Genomic DNA, 21,929 nt, shown 5'->3' on the forward strand with positions numbered 1-21,929 from the left:
CCTAATAATAAGGATATGCATCAATAATATACAAATTGAATGTTATGAATGTGAAGGAAATCCGTGCACGTGAGATGATATATGGAGTGTGCAAAAAAGGTGAATGGCTGGAGAACGAACTTAGAGAAGAGAAAGAGGTGAAGGGAAGGGGAGGAGAGAGAGGGAGTGAAAGGGGCCGGGAACCAGAGGGAAGATGATGGGGAATGGGGAACGGAAAGGAACAGAAGGGCATAGACTAGAACGCAGTGGATATATATATATGTAGGAGACTGTATATATATTTAATGCACTGCAGATCACCGAATCACCTGCCTGCCTGCCTGAAAGTGTATTTGAACACGTACACCAGGAATGGCCTACAGTCAGATATAGGCTTGGCTAGACTAGCATGCAGTGGATATATATTAGACATGTGGATTTCGTCCGAATGCATTTTCGTCCCAATTTCTGGTATTTTCGTTATCATTTTAACAAACAAAAACGAATGCTCAGAATACGAAAACCGAAAGATCCGACATAAACAAATGCTTTATTTTTGTTGCAACAACAGTTCGATATAGATAGGAGATTCGACATGACTCTGACAATAACAATCTGTGTCTATCAAAATGGTGGAAGGATGAGGTAAGTGAAGGAGAACTGCACTAAGGTAAAGGAAGCTGTTTAGGGGAAAAACAATTTACCTTTACAACCCCTTTAACTCTATTAGTCCAATATTATTCTACATAGAGAGGAAAGATTTGACATAGAAAGAAAAGATTCGAAATTATAGAGAGAAAAGATTTGACATTATAGAGAGAAAAGAGCGCTGCTGGAATTGGGTGGGGAAAAAAAATAAAAATAATGATGATGATGAATGTTATTGGCTGATTGTTACCAAAGAGGAGGAGCAGTAAAATAGCTCGGTATTTGGGGGGTCTGTATGAATGGGGCTCAGTATTGGAGAGTCTGTATGGATGTGGCTCAGTATTGGGGGGTCTGTATGATCGGGCTCAGTATTAGGGGGTTTGTATGAACAGGGCTCAGTATTGGAGAGTCTGTATGGATGTGGCTCAGTATTGGGGGGTCTGTATGAATGGGGCTCAGTATTGGAGAGTCTGTATGGATGTGGCTCAGTATTGGGGGGTCTGTATGAATGGGGCTCAGTATTGGAGGGTCTGTATGAATGGGGCTCAGTATTGGAGAGTCTGTATGGATGTGGCTCAGTATTGGGGGGTCTGTATGATCGGGCTCAGTATTAGGGGGTTTGTATGAACAGGGCTCAGTATTGGAGAGTCTGTATGGATGTGGCTCAGTATTGGGGGGTCTGTATGAATGGGGCTCAGTATTGGAGAGTCTGTATGGATGTGGCTCAGTATTGGGGGGTCTGTATGAATGGGGCTCAGTATTGGAGGGTCTGTATGAATGGGGCTCAGTATTGGAGAGTCTGTATGGATGTGGCTTAGTATGGGGGGGGGGGGGGGGGATCTGTATGGATGGGGCTCAGTATTGTGGGTCTGAATAATTAGTAGTTGTATCTCTCCTCGGTGACGTATACAGTGTGGTATGTACACTCTGAAGACAATGGACGGTGTTACATTGCTCAGTAGAGGACATATGCGGCCTTCTCCTCACACAGTCCCGCCTGAGTTATATCTGCCCAGAGGACCCGGATGTCTCCTCACACCGCCCGGGCTGACTCCGGCATTCCGTACCCCCACAATGGACGCCCATTAATCCTTATTCCAGCACAGACAATGTGAGGACAGCATAGAGAAGAGATGACAGGGAGAGGAGGAGGAAAGGAGGGGGAGCGGCTGATGTAATATCTGAGGAGGAGTCTGAAGGAGAAACACTGAGCACGCTGCCTGCACTTCACTACAGAGCCGACCTTGTGTGCCGGGAGGAGAGCGGAGACATGTGAGTATCCCACCTTCCCTCATAGGACGGAGAGGCCTACCGGAGAACCGGCACCGCCCGCCCGCCTACATTGTACGGGGTGGGGGGTCAGTGTATAGACAGGCGGCCCGGAGAGGAGATCATGGCCGGCCTCTGTCACACACACTGAGGAGGAGCTATGAACCTGGAGCACATGGCTCTTCCATGTCAGTACCCGGCGATGTATGTAGGTGCCGGGTGTGTCCTGAACGGTGATATTATTAGTGATGAAGACACAGAGCAGGCACATTGATTGGCTATTCCTGGACCTTCCCGCACTATTCCCATCCAGATGATGCAATAGAGTACCGGAGCCCCGCCCCTGGTGTCAGTTCTGTGTTCCGACAGGGGTGACACGTGCCGCTATTCCTGAGAACAGAGAAGGGGAGGAGCGTCTTTCTACTACACTACACCATTCTCTGACTACCTGAGGGGGGCACACATCATCCTCTGACACATGGGGGGTGGTGCACAACATGTCCTCTGACACCTGGGATGGGGGGGTGGTGCACACCATGTCCTCTGACACCTGGGATGGGGGGGTGGTGCACAACATGTCCTCTGACACCTGGGATGGGGGGGTGGTGGTGCACAACATGTCCTCTGACGTCTGGGATGGGAGGGTGGTGGTGCACAACATGTCCTCTGACGTCTGGGATGGGAGGGTGGTGGTGCACAACATGTCCTCTGACGTCTGGGATGGGAGGGTGGTGGTGCACAACATGTCCTCTGACGTCTGGGATGGGGGGGTGGTGCACAACATGTCCTCTGACGTCTGGGATGGGAGGGTGGTGGTGCACAACATGTCCTCTGACGTCTGGGATGGGAGGGTGGTGGTGCACAACATGTCCTCTGACGTCTGGGATGGGGGGGTGGTGCACAACATGTCCTCTGACGTCTGGGATGGGGGGGTGGTGCACACCATGTCCTCTGACATCTGGGATGGGGGGGTGGTGCACAACATGTCCTCTGACATCTGGGATGGGGGGGGGGTGGTGCACAACATGTCCTCTGACATCTGGGATGGGGGGGGGGTGCACAACATGTCCTCTGGGATGAGGGGGGGGGGGTGGTGCACAACATGTCCTCTGACATCTGGGATGGGGGGGGGGTGCACACCATGTCCTCTGACATCTGGGATGGGGGGGGGTGGTGCACACCATGTCCCCTAACATATGGGGGGGGGGTGGTGGTGCGCAACATGTCCTCTGACATCTGGGATGGGGGGGTGCACACCATGTCCTCTGACATCTGGGATGGGGGGGTGGTGCACACCATGTCCCCTGACATCTGGTATAGGGGGGGTGGTGCACACCATGTCCTCTGACATCTGGGATGGGGGGGTGGTGCACACCATGTCCTCTGACATCTGGGATGGGGGGGTGGGGTGGTGCACACCATGTCCTCTGACACCTGGGATGGGGGTGTGCCCACACTGTCCCCTGCTGATTGGGTGCATTCCAATCAAATGGTTCAGGTGGATGCTCTGAGAAGTCAGTTTTCTCTACAGAAGTCAGTTACTGAGTTGTGGACGGAGTGGGGCTGGAAATTGTCAGCAGAACACCCACCTGCGTCCAATCAGCTGCAGACATTGTTCTGGTGTTCTGACAACTGTGCCTTCTGTAGTTGTCAGGACACAATAGCTGGGATTCATTCATCACTCACTGGTTGTGTGACTTGGATATCTATTCTTCTTCTGCCCATGCCCAGGATGTGGGGAAATCTACTAGCTGATTGTCCGGCTTAAAGTATATGGAAACCCCCACCTTGTAAAACAACCTATTTATTTACAAATGGAAATGAAAGACTTTTTGTGTGTGTATATGTGTGTGTGTGTGTGTGTGTGTGTGTATATATTACACATGGAAATGAAAGACCTTTTGTGTATATGTGTGTGTGTGTGTGTGTGTGTGTGTGTGTGTGTGTGTGTGTATATATATATATATATATATATATATATATATATATATATATATATATATATATATATATATATATATATATATATATAATTACAAATGCCTGTGTTTTTTATTTTTGTATAGGGGATCACATGACCTCTGTTCTCAGCTGCATAAAGGCTTGATGAGGTGGGGAGGAGATTGCAGGGTGCGGTTGTGTCAGCACAAGTCTGACCATTGGAAGACAGAAGGGCTGTTTTCCCAGCCAAGCCAGAAAACTGACCACACTGGGAAGGATGTGCTCTCATGCCTAGTGTGGTCAGTTAGATCCCTTTCACATTGAGACAGTTTTCAAGCGTTTTAGCGCTAGAAATCGCAACTGAAAACTGCCTCCCATGTCGTCCGAATGTGAAACCCCGAGTGCTTTCACACCCGGGCAGTGCGCTTACGGGACGTTAGAAAAAGTCCTGCAAGCAGTTGAGACTGCTATATACAGCGCTCCCAAAACACCCTGCCCATTGTAATGAATCAGCAGCGCTTCCGAAGCGCCGTAAAACAGGTGTTTTTAACCCCTTCGCCGCTAGCGGGGGTTAAAAGCACCATGTTGGAGCCTGAAAAGCGGCGCTTAAACAGCGGGAAAGCTCTGCTAAAACGAGCGGGAACTGTACTGATAATGCACGGGCATAAAAGGGGTCTTACTAGGAAAGCAGAGGGACTGGCAGGGACACCAGGGATTTCACACAAAGGAAACAATGCAAAGAGAAGCGACCTCTTCATACAAGTACATGGTACAGCAGGGACATATCAGGAATATGAAATGTTGGGATAGCAAACACCTAAACTCCAGGATTTTATTCGGTTTCTCAGGGTGGATCACCCCGTCTCGCTGCACTTGGGGCACAGCACAGTGTACCCGCAGTTTTTGTTTGTTTTTCTGCACTATTCCATAGACTTCTATCATGCCCCATGGTTTTGGTGCGCTTTCATTGTTGGTGGGGGCAAATCGGAATTTGTTTTCTACTACAGTGACGAGTAAATTCGCAGAAGCAGGATAGAAAGTTCTTCTTGAATGTACAAATGTCTAGCAGGATACGTGCTTATCCTTCCATAAAGTCCATTCGTTCCAAAAGCAAATTCTAAAAGCAAATAAAACCTTGAACTACGTTCCAAATGAGGTTCAAATATCCTGAGGATTTTCATACAAGTGTTCTTAAGAAGAATGATTCAACTTCTACTGCAGTATATCCAGTTTTACCTCAACATTTTGGATTTCTTAGTTTGTATATTAGAGACGGTGGTCACTGGGACAGCCGGAGAGTACATCTCCCCAGCAGGGCACAGACACAATAAATACTCACTGGGGTTATAACCCTTAAGCCCCATACACACTATCAGTTTTCCTGCAGGTTTTTCTCTTCAGATTTACCAAAGCCATGTAGTGCAAGGACCTGCCTGATTGCATACAAATTGAAACTCTTAAAGCGGGAGTTCACCCATAAAACATATTTTTCAAACAATCCCCTTACATGGATGCTCGTTTTGTCTAGGGGAATCGGCTAGTTGTTTTAAAATATGAGCTGTACTTACCGTTTTCGAGATGCATCTTCTCCGTCGCTTCCGGGTATGGGTCTTCGGGAGCGGGCGTTCCTTCTTGATTGACAGTCTTCCGAGAGGCTTCCGACGGTCGCATCTATCGCGTCACTAGTAGCCGAAAGAAGCCAAACGTCGGTGGGGCTCTATACCGCGCCTGCGCACCGACGTTCGGCTTCTTTCGGAAAATCGTGACGCGATGGATGCGACCGTCGGAAGACTGTCAATCAAAATAGGAACGCCCAGTTCCGCAGCCCATACCTGGAAGCGGCGGAGAAGATGCATCTCGTAAACGGTAAGTACTGCTCATATTTTAAAACAACTAGCCGATTCCCCTAGACAAAATGAGCATCCATCTAAGGGGAAAAAGTATATTGTACGGGTGAACACCCGCTTTAAGGTTTGCCCTCATATTAGATGGTTTTGGTAAACCTGAAGAGAAAAACCTGCAGGAAAACTGATAGTGTGTATGGGGCTTTATTCTGTCCAGTATGAGTTTTTTGGATTCATACACTATATGCCCCTTTGTGTTTCCAACTTTTATAGAATGCAGCAGGACATGCTGGGGCTTGTAGTCCTTCCAAAGTTACAATAAACTGATCCTATGCATTCTTTTTAAAGGGGGTTGTAAAGGATTTTTTTCCCCCCTGAATAGCTTCCTTTACCTTAATGCAGTCCTCCTTCACTTACCTCATCCTTCCATTTTTCTTTTAAATGTCCTTATTTCTTCTGAGAAATCTTCACTTCCTGTTCTTCTGTCTGTAACTCCACACAGTAATGCAAGGCTTTCTCCCTGGTGTGGAGAAAGCCTCTTGAGGGGGCGAGCAGGAGTGTCAGGATGCCCACTAACACACAGCTCCTTTCTCTATCTGCAAAGTAGAGAGTGTCCTGACCCTCCTGCTCGCCCCCTCCCCCATCAATATGCTTTCTCCACACCAGGGAAAAAGCCTTGCATTACTGTGTGTAGTTACAGACAGAAGAACAGGAAGTGAGGATTTCTCAGAAGAAATAAGGACATTTAAAAGCAAAATCGAAGGATGAGGTAAGTGAAGGAAGACTGCACTAAGGTAAAGGAAGCTATTTAGGAAAAAACATTTTCCTTTACAACCCCTTTAAGGGCCCGTTCGCTATAGAGTTGCAATAATTCATGCGCTACGACCTACTTTATCATTTAGATGCAACATTCCTGACCCGGAGTATTACTTTACCTGGAACTAGCCAAGAACGCAAGAGCTGAGGCTGTTTTTTATGTTTTATTTCTGGGAGCCATATGGGTGACTTGGGCCTTAATCACACGAAACCACATTCAGACACCTGTAAACAGACATCATTTTTATTGTGCATCTAAACTGATCAGGGAAACGCTTGCCATCCAAATACGTACAAGCTTAAAGCGGGAGTTCACCCATTTATTTTTTTTTTTTCTCTTTTCCCCATAGCTGGATGCTCGTTTTGTCTAGGGGAATCGGCTAGTTGTTTTAAAATATGAGCTGTACTTACCGTTTTCGAGATGCATCTTCTCTGTCGCTTCCGGGTATGGGTCTTCGGGACTGGGCGTTCCTTCTTGATTGACAGTCTTCCGACGGTCGCATCCATCACGTCACTAGTAGCCGAACGTCGGTGCGGCTCTATACTGCGCCTGCGCACCGACGTTCGGCTTCTTTCGGAAAATCGTGACGCGATGGATGCGACCGTCGGAAGCCTCTCGGAAGACTGTCAATCAAAATAGGAACGCCCAGTCCCGCAGCCCATACCCGGAAGCGGCGGAGAAGATGCATCTCGTAAACCGTAAGTACTGCTCATATTTTAAAACAACTAGCCGATTCCCCTAGACAAAACGAGCATGAAGCTAAGGGGAAAAAGTATATTGTAGGGGTGAACCTCCGCTTTAATGCTCCCGTACACAAGGCCTTAGGAGGGCAAGTTCACTAAAGTAGGAAAAAGACTCGCAGCACTTACAGGAAAAGGCAATGTGTGCTCTCCATCAGGATAAGTCCTCAGGTGGGAGGATCGCCCATTATTGCAGATTATTACTTATTTAAAAGCATTGATTGTGATAAATATAGTGCAGGCAGTACTGGAAAACTGTAACACCGATGTGCTTGTATTTTATAGTTGGTTCCCTCTCCCCTGGATCTCACTGTATTTCTGGTTTTATGATTGCATTGTGAGTGTATCTCCATTGTTTTACTATATATAGAGCTGCAACAAGTTATACTGCTCATAAATGTTGGCCTGCACTGCAGTCCACCGTAACTATTCTGAATGTGTTTGTGTGTTTTTATATGGTGTGTGTGTGTGTGTGTGTGTGTGTGTGTGTGTGTGTGTGTGTGTGTATATATATATATATATATATATATATATATATATATATATATATATATATATATATATATATATATATATATATATATATATATATATATATATATATATATAGCAGCACACCAGCCAGTCGGGTCAGTGTAATATTAGTAACATCAGGAGAGGTTCACAAAATCGGGGACATTCCTCCAGTTAGCATGAAAAAATAATCAAACTAAAACTTCTGAGGTCCCCCCCCCCCCACAAATAAACTTTGGGAAAAGGTACATGGACCCATAGGCCTGAGAATATATATACAAGTGCAGTACAACAGTCATCGGTAACATGCATTTGTAAGAACAGCATAATGAAAGTATATATACTTCTCTTTTTAATCTTCTTATGCCTAGTACACACGATCGGTTTTCCCGACGGTCAAAAGACCGCCAGGAAAACCGAGAACCGGCTCGGTCCCTTTTCCCCTGTAAACACGGCAGGTTTTCCTAACAGGAAAATTGCCAGGAGAACTTTGGTTGGGAAACCCGGCCGTGTGTATGATCCCTTGCAGTGTTTCCCATAGGAAAACTGTGGGAAAAAAAACACAGCGATCCGCAGTGAGAAAAAAAGAGAATTTTTTTTTAACCGCAGGTTTCCTGTCAGGAAAACTGCTAAGGAGCGTGTACACGGCCGGTTTTCCCGGCCAAAGTAAAACACAGCAGTTTTCCCGATGGGAAAACCGATCGTGTGTACTAGGCATAACAGTTTTTTTTATTGTGCTGACTAACTGGAGAGTGTTTTGGGGTCATTGTTGTATTGCTTTGTGTACTGCTTTGCCCACATGCACTTTGTCCCCCTTGCTAGTTTTAAATTGATCTGAGGGGGCTGCCATTGTTGGATTTGGTGAAGGGGGTCTAGTCTGTCTTCAAGCTACATTGGGCTTCTGGTGTATGTTTAACCACTTGTCCTCTGGAAGGTTTTTCCCCCTTCATGACCAGGCCATTTTTTGCTATTCAGCATTGTGCTACTTTAACTTGCAATTGAATGGTCATGCAACACTGTACACAAATTAAATTTAGATCTTCTTTTTTTTTTTTCTCACACAAATGATGCTTTCTTTTGGTGGAATTTGGTCACCTGGGTTCTTATTTTTTTATTATATTAACCAAAAAAGAAACCAAATTTGGGGAAAAAAATATATTTTATATCTTGTTTTAATACATATCCAGTAAAAAGAATGACATTTTCTTCATAACTTTGGGTCAAAATTTATTATGCTACATATCTTTGGTTAAAAAAATAAAAAAAATCCAGTAAGTACTAGTTTTTATTTTTATAGCTCCTAAAACTATGATGTGTGTGTATATACATTTACGCAGCTATAGAAGCTAAACTGTAATGGCGGTGATCAACAACTTTTATAGTGTGACTGTGATAGTGTGGTGGGCAATCTGGCACTAACGGATACTCTGGGACACTGACCTTGCTAGTGACACTAATACAGTGATCAATGGTAATACTGTATACTGACAATGTACTAATAACACTGGCTGGGAAGAGGTTAACATCTAGGGGCAATCAAGGGGGTTAACTGTGTGCCTAGCTGTGTAATATGTGCAGTTTTACAAAAAAACAGCCAGATAGCTGTTCCTATGTTCAGAGTTCTTTGTTTTTTTAAACACAAGAGCTCTGGTTGTTATTGGACACAGGCCAGATCGGCTGAAATCTGCTGCCAAACTCGTTCTGTGGCCAATGACAGCACAGGTCTGCAGGGGGCACGTGCATGGGCACCAAGAAGACGGGCACAGTAAAACGAATCTGGGTGGGCAGCAAGTAGGTAAGGAGGAAAGGGATGCCTCTGGGTAAGCCTGCTTTCAATATCTATGCTTTGCTGTATACATGTCTTATGTTTGGGATCCTTATTCCTTGAAGCAGCTTTAATTAGAGAAATATTAAACTGTGTGTGTGTGTGTGTGTGTGAGAATTGTGCTGCTGTGTCTCTATATTTGTGCGTGTGTTTGTGATATATAAATGTAATTTCTGTAAGTACCGGTCAAGCACAGCAAAGGTCAGCTTGTATTTTGTAGCCGGAGCATTTATTTTAAATCCTCACTGACATTACGACTTCCCATACATGGCTGCCTGTTTCATGTCATACCAGCTGTGAAGTGTTAGGAGTTGAGTCACAGTGTTCCTTAGTCTGTCACTTTGCCTATGGGTTATGATGACCCAGCGTGTGTGCCAAAACATGCTTAACTGCGCAGTTATGTCAAGCCTTTACTCTTGCAGTCTCTTTGCATGCCAGCAAGGGACAATCTGACACTATCAATGTACCATTGTAGTACAAAGCATTTGCTGATCTTTCATGAAGGCATATTTCACAAACTCACTAAAATAAGGAAGGAAATGTCTCTACATTATCTTGTCCAGAAATTATTAGAACACTTCGCCTAGGTGTAGACCTGTGTTTAAACTGCTGTGCCTTTGTAAAGCGATCCACATTCAGATTGCTTTTTAGAATAATTTGGTTTTAACTTCATAATTGCCACACATATGCACCACAACTGCTTGCATTGCACAGGGTTGTGGGGTGTTTGTGGTGCGCCCTCGTTTCCTTGAGGCTTGCTGCCCGCTGAGCATGACATACTGAATCATTTTTGCTGTGGGCCAGTATTGTAGCATCACAACTGTGGCTAGTGGACACCGCCATTAGTTGTCATTGCAGGTTAGAGGGTTCTAAAACCACAACCCTAAACAAGACCTAAATCTTACTGGACTTTGTTGATGCTTGCTTAGAGCTTCCCCCCCCCCCAGACAGTACAGAAAAGGTATAATAAGTGTAATGCTCAGTGAAGTCTTAGCTTCTGAAATGTGTCACGTTAAACCAGAGCTCGACAAATCCCGGTCGCCATGGCGACTAGAAATAGGGTCCTGGCGACTTGGCTTGGAAGGGGGGGGGGGGAAAATAAATACATATTTTTTTTGTGAGCTGGCGCCATCTGGTGGTGAGCCGTTGGTATTACAAGTTATTACCACCAGATGTGTAAGCTGGCGCCATCTGGTGGTGGCCGTTGGTATTACAAGTTAAGCATTACAAGTTAAACAGCAATTCTAATGTAATTTTTCACTATTTTCACTGCCATCTTCTTCCCTCTAATTGGAACTCCAAACATTATATATATTTTTTATCCTAACACCCTAGAGAATAAAATGGCGATCGTTGCAATACTTTGTCACGCCGTATTTGCGCAGCGGTCTTACAAGCGCACTTTTTTGGGAAAAAATTACACTTTTTTTTAAATTAAAAAATAAGACAACAGTAAAGTTATCCCCATTGTTTTAATATTATGAAAGATAATGTTACGCCGAGTAAATTGATACCTAACATGTCACGCTTCAAAATTACGTCCGCTCGTGGAATGGCGACAAACTTTTACCCTTTAAAATCTCCATAGGCGACGTTTAAAAAATTCTACAGGTTGCATGTTTTGAGTTACAGAGGAGGTCTAGGGCTAGAATTATTGCTCTCGCTCTACCAATCACAGCGATACCTCACATGTGTGGTTTGAACACCGTTTACATATGCGGGCGCTGCTCATGTATGTGTTCGCTTCTGCGCGCAAGCTCGTCGGGACGGGGTGCGTTTTCTGGCTCCTAACTTTTTTAGCTGGCTCCTAGATTCCAAGAAAATTTGTCAACCCCTGCGTTAAACAGTAACTGTACATGTTTCATGCTGCAGCTCCTGTGGTATTGTTTTTTCAAGCAGCCTTAATCACAAAGGTAAACTAACTTTTAATAGCTGGGAATTTTATAATGCAGTAGTGACTCATTGTGGAGAGAGTGACGCTGCGCTTGTGGCCAGCGATGGATTAAGATCAGGCTTGGCTAGGGATTTGTGCAGAGGTAGCAAACCTTCTTCCTTTAGAACCACTATAAAGTGGCACTTCACCCTACCTAACACGCATGTCCCATTTAATAGCTAATACAGTACCTTGAAAAGGAATGTGAATCCTTTTGAGATTTTCCACAATTTGTCATGTTACAACCAAAAACTTAAATGTATTTCTTGGGATGCTATGTGATTGAACAATACAAAGTGGCACATAATTGTGAAGTGGAAGGAAAAATTATAAATGGTTTTCAAAATGTTTTACAAATACGTGTAAAGTGTATTAGTATTCAGCCCCCCTGAATCGCCTTTCGCTGCAAGTCTTTTTGGGGTGTCTACCAGCTTTGCACATCTAGAGTGCAACATTTTTGTCCATTCTTTGCAAAATCGCTCAAGCTCTATCAGATTGGATGGAGAGCGTCTGTGAACAGCAATTTTCACGTCTTGACACAGATTGTCAGTTGGGTTTAGGTCTGGACGTTGACTGGGCCGTTCTAACACATGAATATGCTTTGATCCAAACCATTCCATTGTAGCTCTGGCTGTATGTTTTAGGTTCCTTGTCATGAGGGAAGGTGAACCACCACCCCAATCTTAAGCCTTGCAGACTCTTAACAGGTTTTCTTCTAAGATTGCCCTGTATTTGGTTTTCATCCCATAAACTAACCTGCTTCCCCCGTCCCTGCTGAAGAAAAGCACCACCACCATGTTTCACGGTAGTGATGGTGCGTTCAAGGTGATGTGTTAGTTTTCTGTCACACATAGCGTTTTGCTTTTAGGCGAAAAAGATCAATTTTGGTCTCATCTGACCCGAGCACCTTCTTCCACGTTTGCGGTGTCCCCCACATGGCTTCTTGCAGAATGCAAATAGGACTTCTTATGACTTTCTTTTAACAATGGCTTTCTTCTTTCCACTCTTCCTCAAAGGCCAGATTTGGGGAGAGCACGACTGAGCTGTGGATAACATTGTCCATCAATACAAAAGTGCAAATGACAAACTTCTGACAAAGGAAGTACAGCAGCAGAAGGTGGCAGGGTCCTGCCCTAACACGCTTCTAATTTATTCATTTACTATAAATTGCTAATCTTGGCAAATTATTTGGATCCGTCTATTCATCTGTCACTATTACATTTCCCAGGTTGCAAAAGGTGCTGGAAGAGCTTTGCCAAGAATCTTTGTTTACATTCTTTGTTATGAAAAGTAAAATTTGCATTTTGAGTTTATTTTAACCACTTCCCGACGGCCGTACGACTATTGACGGCCGCGGGGTGGTTCTAATTCTCTGAGGCGCCGTCAATCGACGTCCGCCCCTTTGCTCGTTTCCCGAGCGCGCAGCGGGGAACTGCTGTGCTGGCCGTGTCCCTCGGACACAGCCAGTCACAGATCGCCGTGAACGGCCAATCGGAGCGGCCGTTTCCTAGGCGATCTGTGCGGCCAATGAGAGATGATCTCATATGTTTACATATGAGATCATCTCTCATTGCCGGCTCTCGCAGACAGCGGTGCTGTCAGGGGAGAGAGGAGACGGATCTGTGTCTCTTGTACATAGAGACACAGATCGGTCACCCCCCCCCCCAGTCACCCCCCTTCCCCCACAGTTAGAACACTATATAGGGTACACATTTAACCCCTTCCTCACCCCCTAGTGTTAACCCCTTCCCTGCCAGTCACATTTATACAGTAATTAGTGCATATTTATAGCACTGATTGCAGTATAAATGTGAATGGCGCCAAAAATGTGTCAAAAGTGTCCGATGTGTCCGCCATAACATTGCAGTCGCAAAAAAAATCGCAGATCGCCGCCATTACTAGTAAAAAAAAAAATTATAAAAAAATAATAATTCTGTCCCTTTATTTTGTAGGCGCTATAACTTTTGCGCCAACCAGTCGCTTATTGCGGTTATTTTTAGAAAAAAAATTTAGAATAAGTATCGGCCTAGACTGAGGATAAATTTTTTTTTTTTTTTTTTTAAATTGAGCCATTTATTATAGCAACAAGTAAACAATTTTTTACTTTTTTTCAAAATTGTCGCTCTATTTTTGTTTATAGCGCAAAAAATAAAAACCGCAGAGGTGATCAAATACCACCAAAAGAAAGCTCTATTTGTGGGAAAAAAAGGACGTCAATTTTGTTTGGGAGCCACGTCGCACGACCGCGCAATTGTCAGTTAAAGCGACGCAGTGCCGAATCACAAAAAGTCCTCTGGGCAGGAAGGGGGTTTAAAGGGTCACTAAAGGAATTTTTTTTTTTAGCTAAATAGCTTCCTTTACCTTACTGCAGTACTGGTTTCATGTCCTTATTGTTCGTTTTTGCTTTGAAGTAGCTGTAATTCTGCTGTGATCTCCACACTTCCTGGTTGCCTGTTTCCTTATAATCATCATACTGGGAGCTTTCTCACGGTGGTCTAAGCTGTCATTACTGTGTGTCTAAAACTCCTCAGAACCAATCAGATTCATTTTAAAAACAAAACACTGCCCTGGATTTGTTTGTTTTTGTTCTGTGTGTCTTCCCGACTCACCTCTCACCCGGAACTTCATGTATGTCCTTTAAAACCGAAAGTGAAAGTAGAGGCACATTATATGATAGATTAAATTCAATTTTTAATCATTTTTAAAAGGAATCAGTTAACTTTTATGTCTCTATACCCAATAAACAGTCATTTCAGCAAAAAAAATTTTTTCCTTTAGTGACCCTTTAAGTGCCCAGTAAGGAAGTGGTTAATGTCCTTGCTTTCCCAGATGGTATTGGCAGACTGTAACCAGTCACTGCCATGACAGACTATGCAGACGGCTTAGAATTCAGTTGGCATTATCCTTCCTACTAAGCACACGCCTTCCTTCTTTCTAACCTGTCTGCTGTATGATGGGGGAAGCTGAATTCCCACCTGGGGGGGACAAGCCAAGTTTACTATGAATTATGAGGACGCTAGTTCCAATGCTGTGTTTGTTTAAAGGTGTCGCTTGTTTTTATTCACCTTGGAGACATTCTTCCTCTACCTAGGGGCTCAGCTGACTTTACTGTGATTAGTACTATTTGCCATGAGGTATAATACTTTCTCTATGGTTGTGCAGAACAGTGTTTGGGGACTTGTGCGCCAGCTACTCATCCCACAACATTGGTATGAATTCTGACCATGTAATGTTTGCGCTGCAATGAATTTCCAAGCTAACAGCTGGCCAGGGAAATGTTTAACACAATAGAAAAATTACATTGTCTATTGGGCCTCATGCACACTGGACGTTATAAAAAAGGCCAGTAGCGTTAGCTGCAGAATGAGTTTTGGAATAACGTTTTTTAGTGTTTGCATTTTTTTTTTTTTTTGCATTCTTTTTAGCAAAACTATATTCCCACAAAAGTCTCAAATGCTGATTAAGGCTCATAGCTGTGTTTTTCAGCGTTTTAAAACTTTTATCAGAGCTAGAGCAAAAAACTAATATGCGCCTAAAAACAGGCTTCACCCCGCCAACGTAACTTGTCTACGCCAGCGTAGGGTGGGCACACATTTAGGCTGGACGCATGGTGGTGCTCCCATTGATCAGCCATTCAAATATGCAAATACGGCGATTCACGAACGTGCATGTGCCCGGCGCATGCTACGCGAGATGCGCGTAAGTTGTACGTCCGGCGTAAAGTTATGCCCCATAAAGTAGGTGCAACCCGGCAACAGACATGCACAGGTCTGCACCAGGGAACACAAGCTGACGTATTTTGCGTTGGACGTGTGTCTGGCTGGGCGTACGTTATGTTCACAGCGTACGCAGTGATCCGTCGTAGCTTAGGCAGTTGTGCCGGCGTGGTTGTGAGCAGGCGCATGGGGGGGGGGGTGCTGTCGTCACGGAGCATGCGCAGTTCGTAATACGTACCTGTCTGGCGCTCGGCCCATCATTTGCATGGGGTCACGCCTCATTTGCATGGGTTCACGCCCACTTCCACCTACGCCGATGTACGCCTTCAAAACCCACGCCACGCTGGCGCACCGTTGGGAGCACTGGCTTGCTGAATGCAGTGCTTGCCTCTCTGCGCTGCGTTGGCATAGCGTACCTTGTTTGCCCTACGGCGGCGTAATGTGCGCGCTGCTCTCTGTGAATCTGGGCCAATGTGTGCATGGATACATAGGATAACATTGCTGACGAGTTTATTGGCTGGCTGCAAAAAAAAAAAGCATGAAGCCAAAAACAGCAGCTGTAAAAAAAGACCAAGGGTGCATGAGGCCTTAAAGTGTTACTAAACCCACAACCCTAAAATCAGTTTGTTGATTCAGTAAAGCATGCTTGTTATACTCACTGTGGGACCTAAGGGGTTAATCCTCTGCATTGTATAAAAAGGATGTTCAATCCTGTCTTCTCTGATCTTCCCCTTCTTCCATTGTCCCCCTGGATGAGACCGAGCCTTTGGAGTCAGGCTGCACATGCTCGGTTTGGTACATATTGCTAGACAGGTGTGTGTGTTTTTTTTTTTCTTGAGTGTGCATGTGATCAGCACATGGCCAATCGGCACTGTCCAGACAGAGGGTCAGGAGCCCTGCAGCAGGAACTGATAGAAATCTCAAGACTGCTATATACTACTGATAAAAAAAAAAGGTATTAACAGTTTATATCTACTAAATCATTGCATTTCTGTGGGAGACCAGATATAGTGAATGCGGGGTCCTGGGTTTAATAACACATTAAAGCCCAACTGCAACAAGGATATTTTTAGTACTTGGAAGTGTGTGGAAAGGTTAGAACCTCCTATCAAGTTTTTATTGCAGTTTGTGCTTCTGTTGAGCTGTCCCCTGTAACTTTTTTTTGGCAGGTATTTTGATAGTTGTATAATACTCTTCACATCTAAGCGTTCACATACTTGCCCCATCCATTGTTAATAGCACCCCAATACCCCAAAAGGTGCAGGAGCTTCTTTGGCACATTTGTGCGTAAGGCTACCCATTCTATTTATGTAGCACAAAAACGTGACGGAAAAAAACGCACATTCAATGTGAACCTAGCTTCATTGTAAAGGAAACCTCCAAATTTGGAGCGCAGACTACTATTCTTTGGCTTGACATCCAATCCTGAAAATAGTTTAATATTTTGTTAACCCCCAAAAAAACGATCCTGTTCCCTTTAAAGCACAGGTGTCAAACACAAGGCCCGCAGGCTGAATCCAGCCCTCCAGGTCATTTCATGTGGCCCTCGCACCTCTTCTGCAGCTGCAGGAGAGCTCCAGCCCTTCTCTGGTCCTCCTCCAGACCCTTACTTTCTGCTTTCAAGCAATGCATCCAGCTTCTTCCTAGCAGCAGCATAAAGTAAGGGGGATGCACTGTGATGTAAAGGAGAGTGGGGACTCAACTTCTGATGGTGGGGTGACTCTTGACATCTAATGTAAGGGGAGGGGATGCGCTGGACATCTAATCTTACAGATATAACCAGCCCTTTTGAGAACAATCATAATGCTGATGAGGCCCACGATGAAATTGAGTTTGACACCCCTGCCTTAAAGCATGTTATACAGCACAGTGTTTGTGCTGTTTTGATTGGACCCCTGTATCACCTGAAATACCTGTCTGATCCTGCCTAGCTATGCCCTCCCCTCTGCAAACTGACCACAATAATCATGCCTGCTGAGCCCTGACATCATGGTCTGCTTGCTTGATTCCGTCATACGCAGCCTGCTATCTGTCTCCTGTGTCCTCCTACCCTCTGTCTCTGCTCGTACAATGACAGATAGTGTAATGTCAAAGCTGAACTCCAGGCAGATAAAATCTTAAACAGTTTTTCAGAATAGTGCAAAGATCTACATTTATTTTTACATTTTCTCTAGTATTCCTGCCTGCTGGAGAGTGAAAGCACTGTGTTGCTGCTTTGTAACAGATCCTGAAAACTCACTGCATGGTAGAGACAACCTGGGACACAATTGGTAAACAGACACACCCCCCTTCTTTATAGGGACTCCACTTTAAAAGCCTATAAGTAGCATGGAGCCAACGCTTCCAGAAGAGTCTCATTAACATTGTGCTGAAAGTTTCCCTGCTAAGCAAGAGCATCACTGGGTTCATTCTTTTTAAAGTGATATTAACCACTTAAAGAGGAACTCCAGTCTGCTCAGATAAGTTGTAATAAAAACATATTTGCCGTTCTGAAGTTTTCCTCCAACAACATTGCATATTTTATATACAGTGCTTTGCAAAAGTGCTTTGCAAAAGTATTCACCCCCTTGGCATTTTTCATGTTCTGTTGCCTCACAACCTGGAATTAACATGGATTGTTTGAGGATTTGCATCATTTAATTTACAGAACATGCCCACAACTTTGAAGATGTTTATTTTTATTTTTTTATTGTAAAGCAAACAAGAAATAGGACAAAATAACAGAAAAAGTCAATGTGCATAACTATTCACCCGCCCCCCCCCCCCCCCCCCCGACTGCTGACTGATGGTGTTCTTTGGGTGATGTGATGTGTTGGGTTTGCGCCAGACATAGCGTTTTCTTTGGAGAAAAAAAAGTTTAATTTTAGTCTCGTCAGACCAGAGCACCTTCCTGCATACACTTTGGGAGTCTCCAACATGCTTTTCGCAAACTCAAAACGTGCCATTTTGGTTTTTTTTGCTGAAAATAATGGCTTTCTTCTGGCCACTCTGCCATAAAGCCCAACTCTGCAGCTCTCATTTGCCCTTTTATGACTCACCCCCCTCCCTGACAAATTCTCATGAGAGAGCTGTGCATGATATCCTAAGCCTATGCTTTTTACCAGACAAACAAGAAGTGGGCTGTATAAGGTATTTACTGGCAGAAAAAGTTAAAACAACAAAGGGAAGCGATGCTGGAGCCGATGCGTGTGCCAGTGATGTCTGCCTACCACCTGCGATTGCTCCACAGAGAGCCAGAACTGGGATCTGTCACTGTAAACAGACAGATGTCCGTTCTGAGAGGGGAGTAGAGCGAGATCTACAGACCAATCAATATACGCTAATTAAGATTTTTTTTTTACCAACAATATGTAGAATACACATTGGCCTAAACTGATGAAGAATTTTTTATTTTATTTTTGGATATTTATTATAGCAATAAGTAAAAAATGTATACTTTTTTTTTTTTTTAATTTATCGCTCATTTTTTTTTATAGCGCATAAAATAAAAAATGCAGAGGTGATCAAATACCACCAAAAGAAAGCTCTAGGACATAAATTGTGTTTGAATTAAACATCACATGACCGCACAATTGTCAGTTAAAGTGATGCAGTGCCGTATTGCGAAAAATGGCCTGTTTATTAAGGGGGAAAATCTGGTTCTAAAAGGGTAAGTTCACCTTTACAGAAAAATCTGTAAGGTGAACTTGCACAGGTCCCCAGTATGTGCGTGCCAGGAGTCCGGAGTCCGGGGCTTAGAAATTCCCTGTGCTGATTGCTGAATGTCCAAAATGTCCCTTGCAAGGAACCTTTTTCAGATCAGTGCAAGTCGGAGTCGCACTGATTTGAATGATTCTACGTGCACAAATAGGGTGTAACTTGTCATGTGATTTTTGAACTGTCAATATCCATGACAAGTCGCATTGCTGTGAACGGGGGCTAAATCCTTCACTGATAAAGTCCCCTACCTCTGTTGTGGGAGGAAGGGGTGGGTTCTCGACTGTAAACGTTTGGAGTGTTTACATTTATGACTGCTGTGGCCATCACAGTGATCACAAGGCACAGAGCCGCTCTAATTGGTCTTGTGCATTTTGCCCATGATTTGTGTTGTCTGACAGCATGGCCACAGGGATAAGTAGTAAACAGCGCAGTTTATAAAATGGCACTCCAGAAACGTACGTCCACCTACGTACCATCAAAGTGCAGGGGTGGTAAGATGGTTAAAGTGGAACTATACACGCCTCTGCTGCAGAAGTGTGATATCTGTGAGTTCTCTCGCTGACACCTTTGCCCAGTCTTCTGCTGTGTTTGGGATCTTTGGCCATGACAGGAAGATGTAACTCTCACACGTATGTACAGGGGTTCAGCCTCAAACCGGCAGAAGTGGCATGCAAGTGTACATTGCAAAGGTAAGTAACTGCTGCTCTGGTAAAGGTAAAGGTAGGGGGCTAGATAATTGCTGACAGATATGGCAGGTCTCTTCAAACTTCTGTTATGTTCAGCTTCATATATTAAAGCACCTTGGTGATGACATTAGTTAGAGATTGAGTGATATCATCTCAGGAAGCCTTCTAGTTGCTAGTTTTTGTCTTTTGACCTTTGTAACACATTGACATGGAAACTACCATAATTGATTAGTTAGAACTAGGTGTCAGAATGGGGCTACCCCTTGGCCTTTTACATCTACCCTTCAATTCTTCATGGAATGCAGGAGATAAGCCTCGTACACACAGCCGGTTTTCTATGCAAGAAAACTGCTGACAGAGCTTTTTGCTGAGAAAACCGGTCATGTGAATGTTTTCTCGTCGAGAAAACTGCCGGGAATCTCGACGAGAAAAATAGAGAACCTGTTCTCTATTTTCTCGTTGGGATTCTCGTTGGCCTGTTCCCCGACAAGAAAACTGTGTGTGTGTGTGTGTGTGTGTATGCGGGTACAAGCTTACTTGTCCTCCGGTAAGCCCGCGCATGCTCGATGAGACTTTGACGCATGCGCGGTAGCTTGCAAGGGTAGTGTAGGGTGAAGGAAGATGGCGGCGACGGCATCGAATGTGACGAGCGCATGCTCGTCGTGTCGATGATGTCACTGCGTTCTTGCCATTCAAAAGAACGGCGGTTCTTTTGAATGTGCCGTGTGTACACTCGGTTTAGCAAGAAAAGCTTGCCAGGAATCTCGACGGAAAAACCAACGTTTTTTTTCCCGATGAGATTCCCGGCCGTGTGTACGAGGCTTCGGACATGAGGCCACCTCCAACTCCCCTATAGCAATAATTACTAATGACAGTTGAGTCTGAGAGTGGTGCTGGCCAGGAGTTATTAGCTAGGCATTTACTATTCTGTTCAAGTTTCTGATTTTTGTGGTGGGGTTTTTTATTTTCTTATAACTGTTGTCTTTTTATTTAAGGGGTAATTTGGTTGATGCTATAATCCGTATGCAAACAATACATTTTTAAATATTTGAGCAGAACTGCCATTATAATTGTGGGTTCTTGGGAGGGGAACCAACACATGAGAGAGAACATGGAAGTACACAAATTTACCTTTAGGCTGGGTTCACACTACTACACTACTTTCATCCTACTTTGCTCTGTGCTCAATGTTTCCCTATGAGAGCGTCTTGTAGCGTCCTACACAAGTCGGTCCGACTTTGAAAATGCTCCCTGTACTACTTTTGGTCCTACATTGATCCTACTTCAGGCCCATTGAATATCATTGAAGTCGGACCAAAGTAGTATCCAGTTCATGAAAGTAGGATGGATGTAGGACCAATGTAGGACCGATGTAGCAGAGCAAAGTAGGATGAAAGTAGTGTAGTAGTGTGAACCCAGCCTTATCAAATATACTATTTGTGGAACAGGTGTGCAGCTACAACTTCAGTCCTTGGATGTGCTGGCTGCATTTAGTTTTCTTTTTTCAGGATTAATGCATTTTCTAACAGTGCAGAAAAACATCTGTGATCCTAAAATGAATCCAGAATCTTTCTGTGCACTAAACTGAGATTTCAAAAATGGGAACAAGCCTTCCCAACTATCTTCTCTGAACTATGTAGAACATCTCGTACCTAATATTTGGAGATGAGGAAAAGAGGTGTGTGTGTGTGTGTGTGTGTGTGTGTATATATATGTGTGTGTGTGTGTGTGTGTGTGTGTGTGTGTGTGTGTGTATATATATATATATATATATACACCTACCGTATTTTTCGGACTATAAGGCGCACTATCGTTGAGCGCCTAATAACAGTTTTTTTTTCCATACATAAGGCGCACCGGGTTATAAGGCGCACGCTGGTATAGAAAATTAATGAATGAATGCACACACCTCTGTCACACGCAAGCGCCAGCCTTGAAATGCCGTCGCATTCCAGTGACGTCACCGTGGCTCACGCTGCGCCCCATGCCTCGCTTTCAACAGTGTCACTGTACCAGCTAGTTTCAATGCTATACGGACGGTTCGACATAGAGGGGCATAGGAGCATTTTACAGCTTACATCTGGTGCGGAAGGACGTTGCAGTAGAGACTATTTCCATGATCTACATGCCGGATCTCTACTATTTACATGTAAGTGGATGCTGTAAACCTATCATGTATGTCTGTAATGCTCAATACAACCATACATAAGGTGCACCGCATTATAAGGCGCACTGTCGATTTTTGAGAAAATGAAAGGATTTTAAGTGCGCCTTCTAGTCCGAAAAATACGGTGTGTATGTATGTATGTATGTGTGTGT

At 44.3% G+C, this 21,929-nt stretch overlaps 1 protein-coding gene across 1 annotated transcript in view; it reads left to right on the forward strand.

Annotated features, from left to right (window-relative positions):
• The first annotated feature begins 1,670 nt into the window (after window positions 1-1,670).
• SLC7A1 (solute carrier family 7 member 1) overlaps window positions 1,671-21,929 on the forward strand; it is an 80,941-nt gene continuing 60,682 nt past the window's right edge. Inside the window, exon 1 of the mRNA XM_040340467.1 lies at window positions 1,671-1,899. The gene's annotated coding sequence lies outside the window, so the exon portion shown is untranslated. The remainder of the gene's footprint in view (window positions 1,900-21,929) is intronic.

The sequence above is a fragment of the Rana temporaria genome, chromosome 2 (genome assembly GCF_905171775.1).
Source record: "Rana temporaria chromosome 2, aRanTem1.1, whole genome shotgun sequence".
NCBI classification, from domain to species: Eukaryota; Metazoa; Chordata; class Amphibia; order Anura; family Ranidae; genus Rana; species Rana temporaria.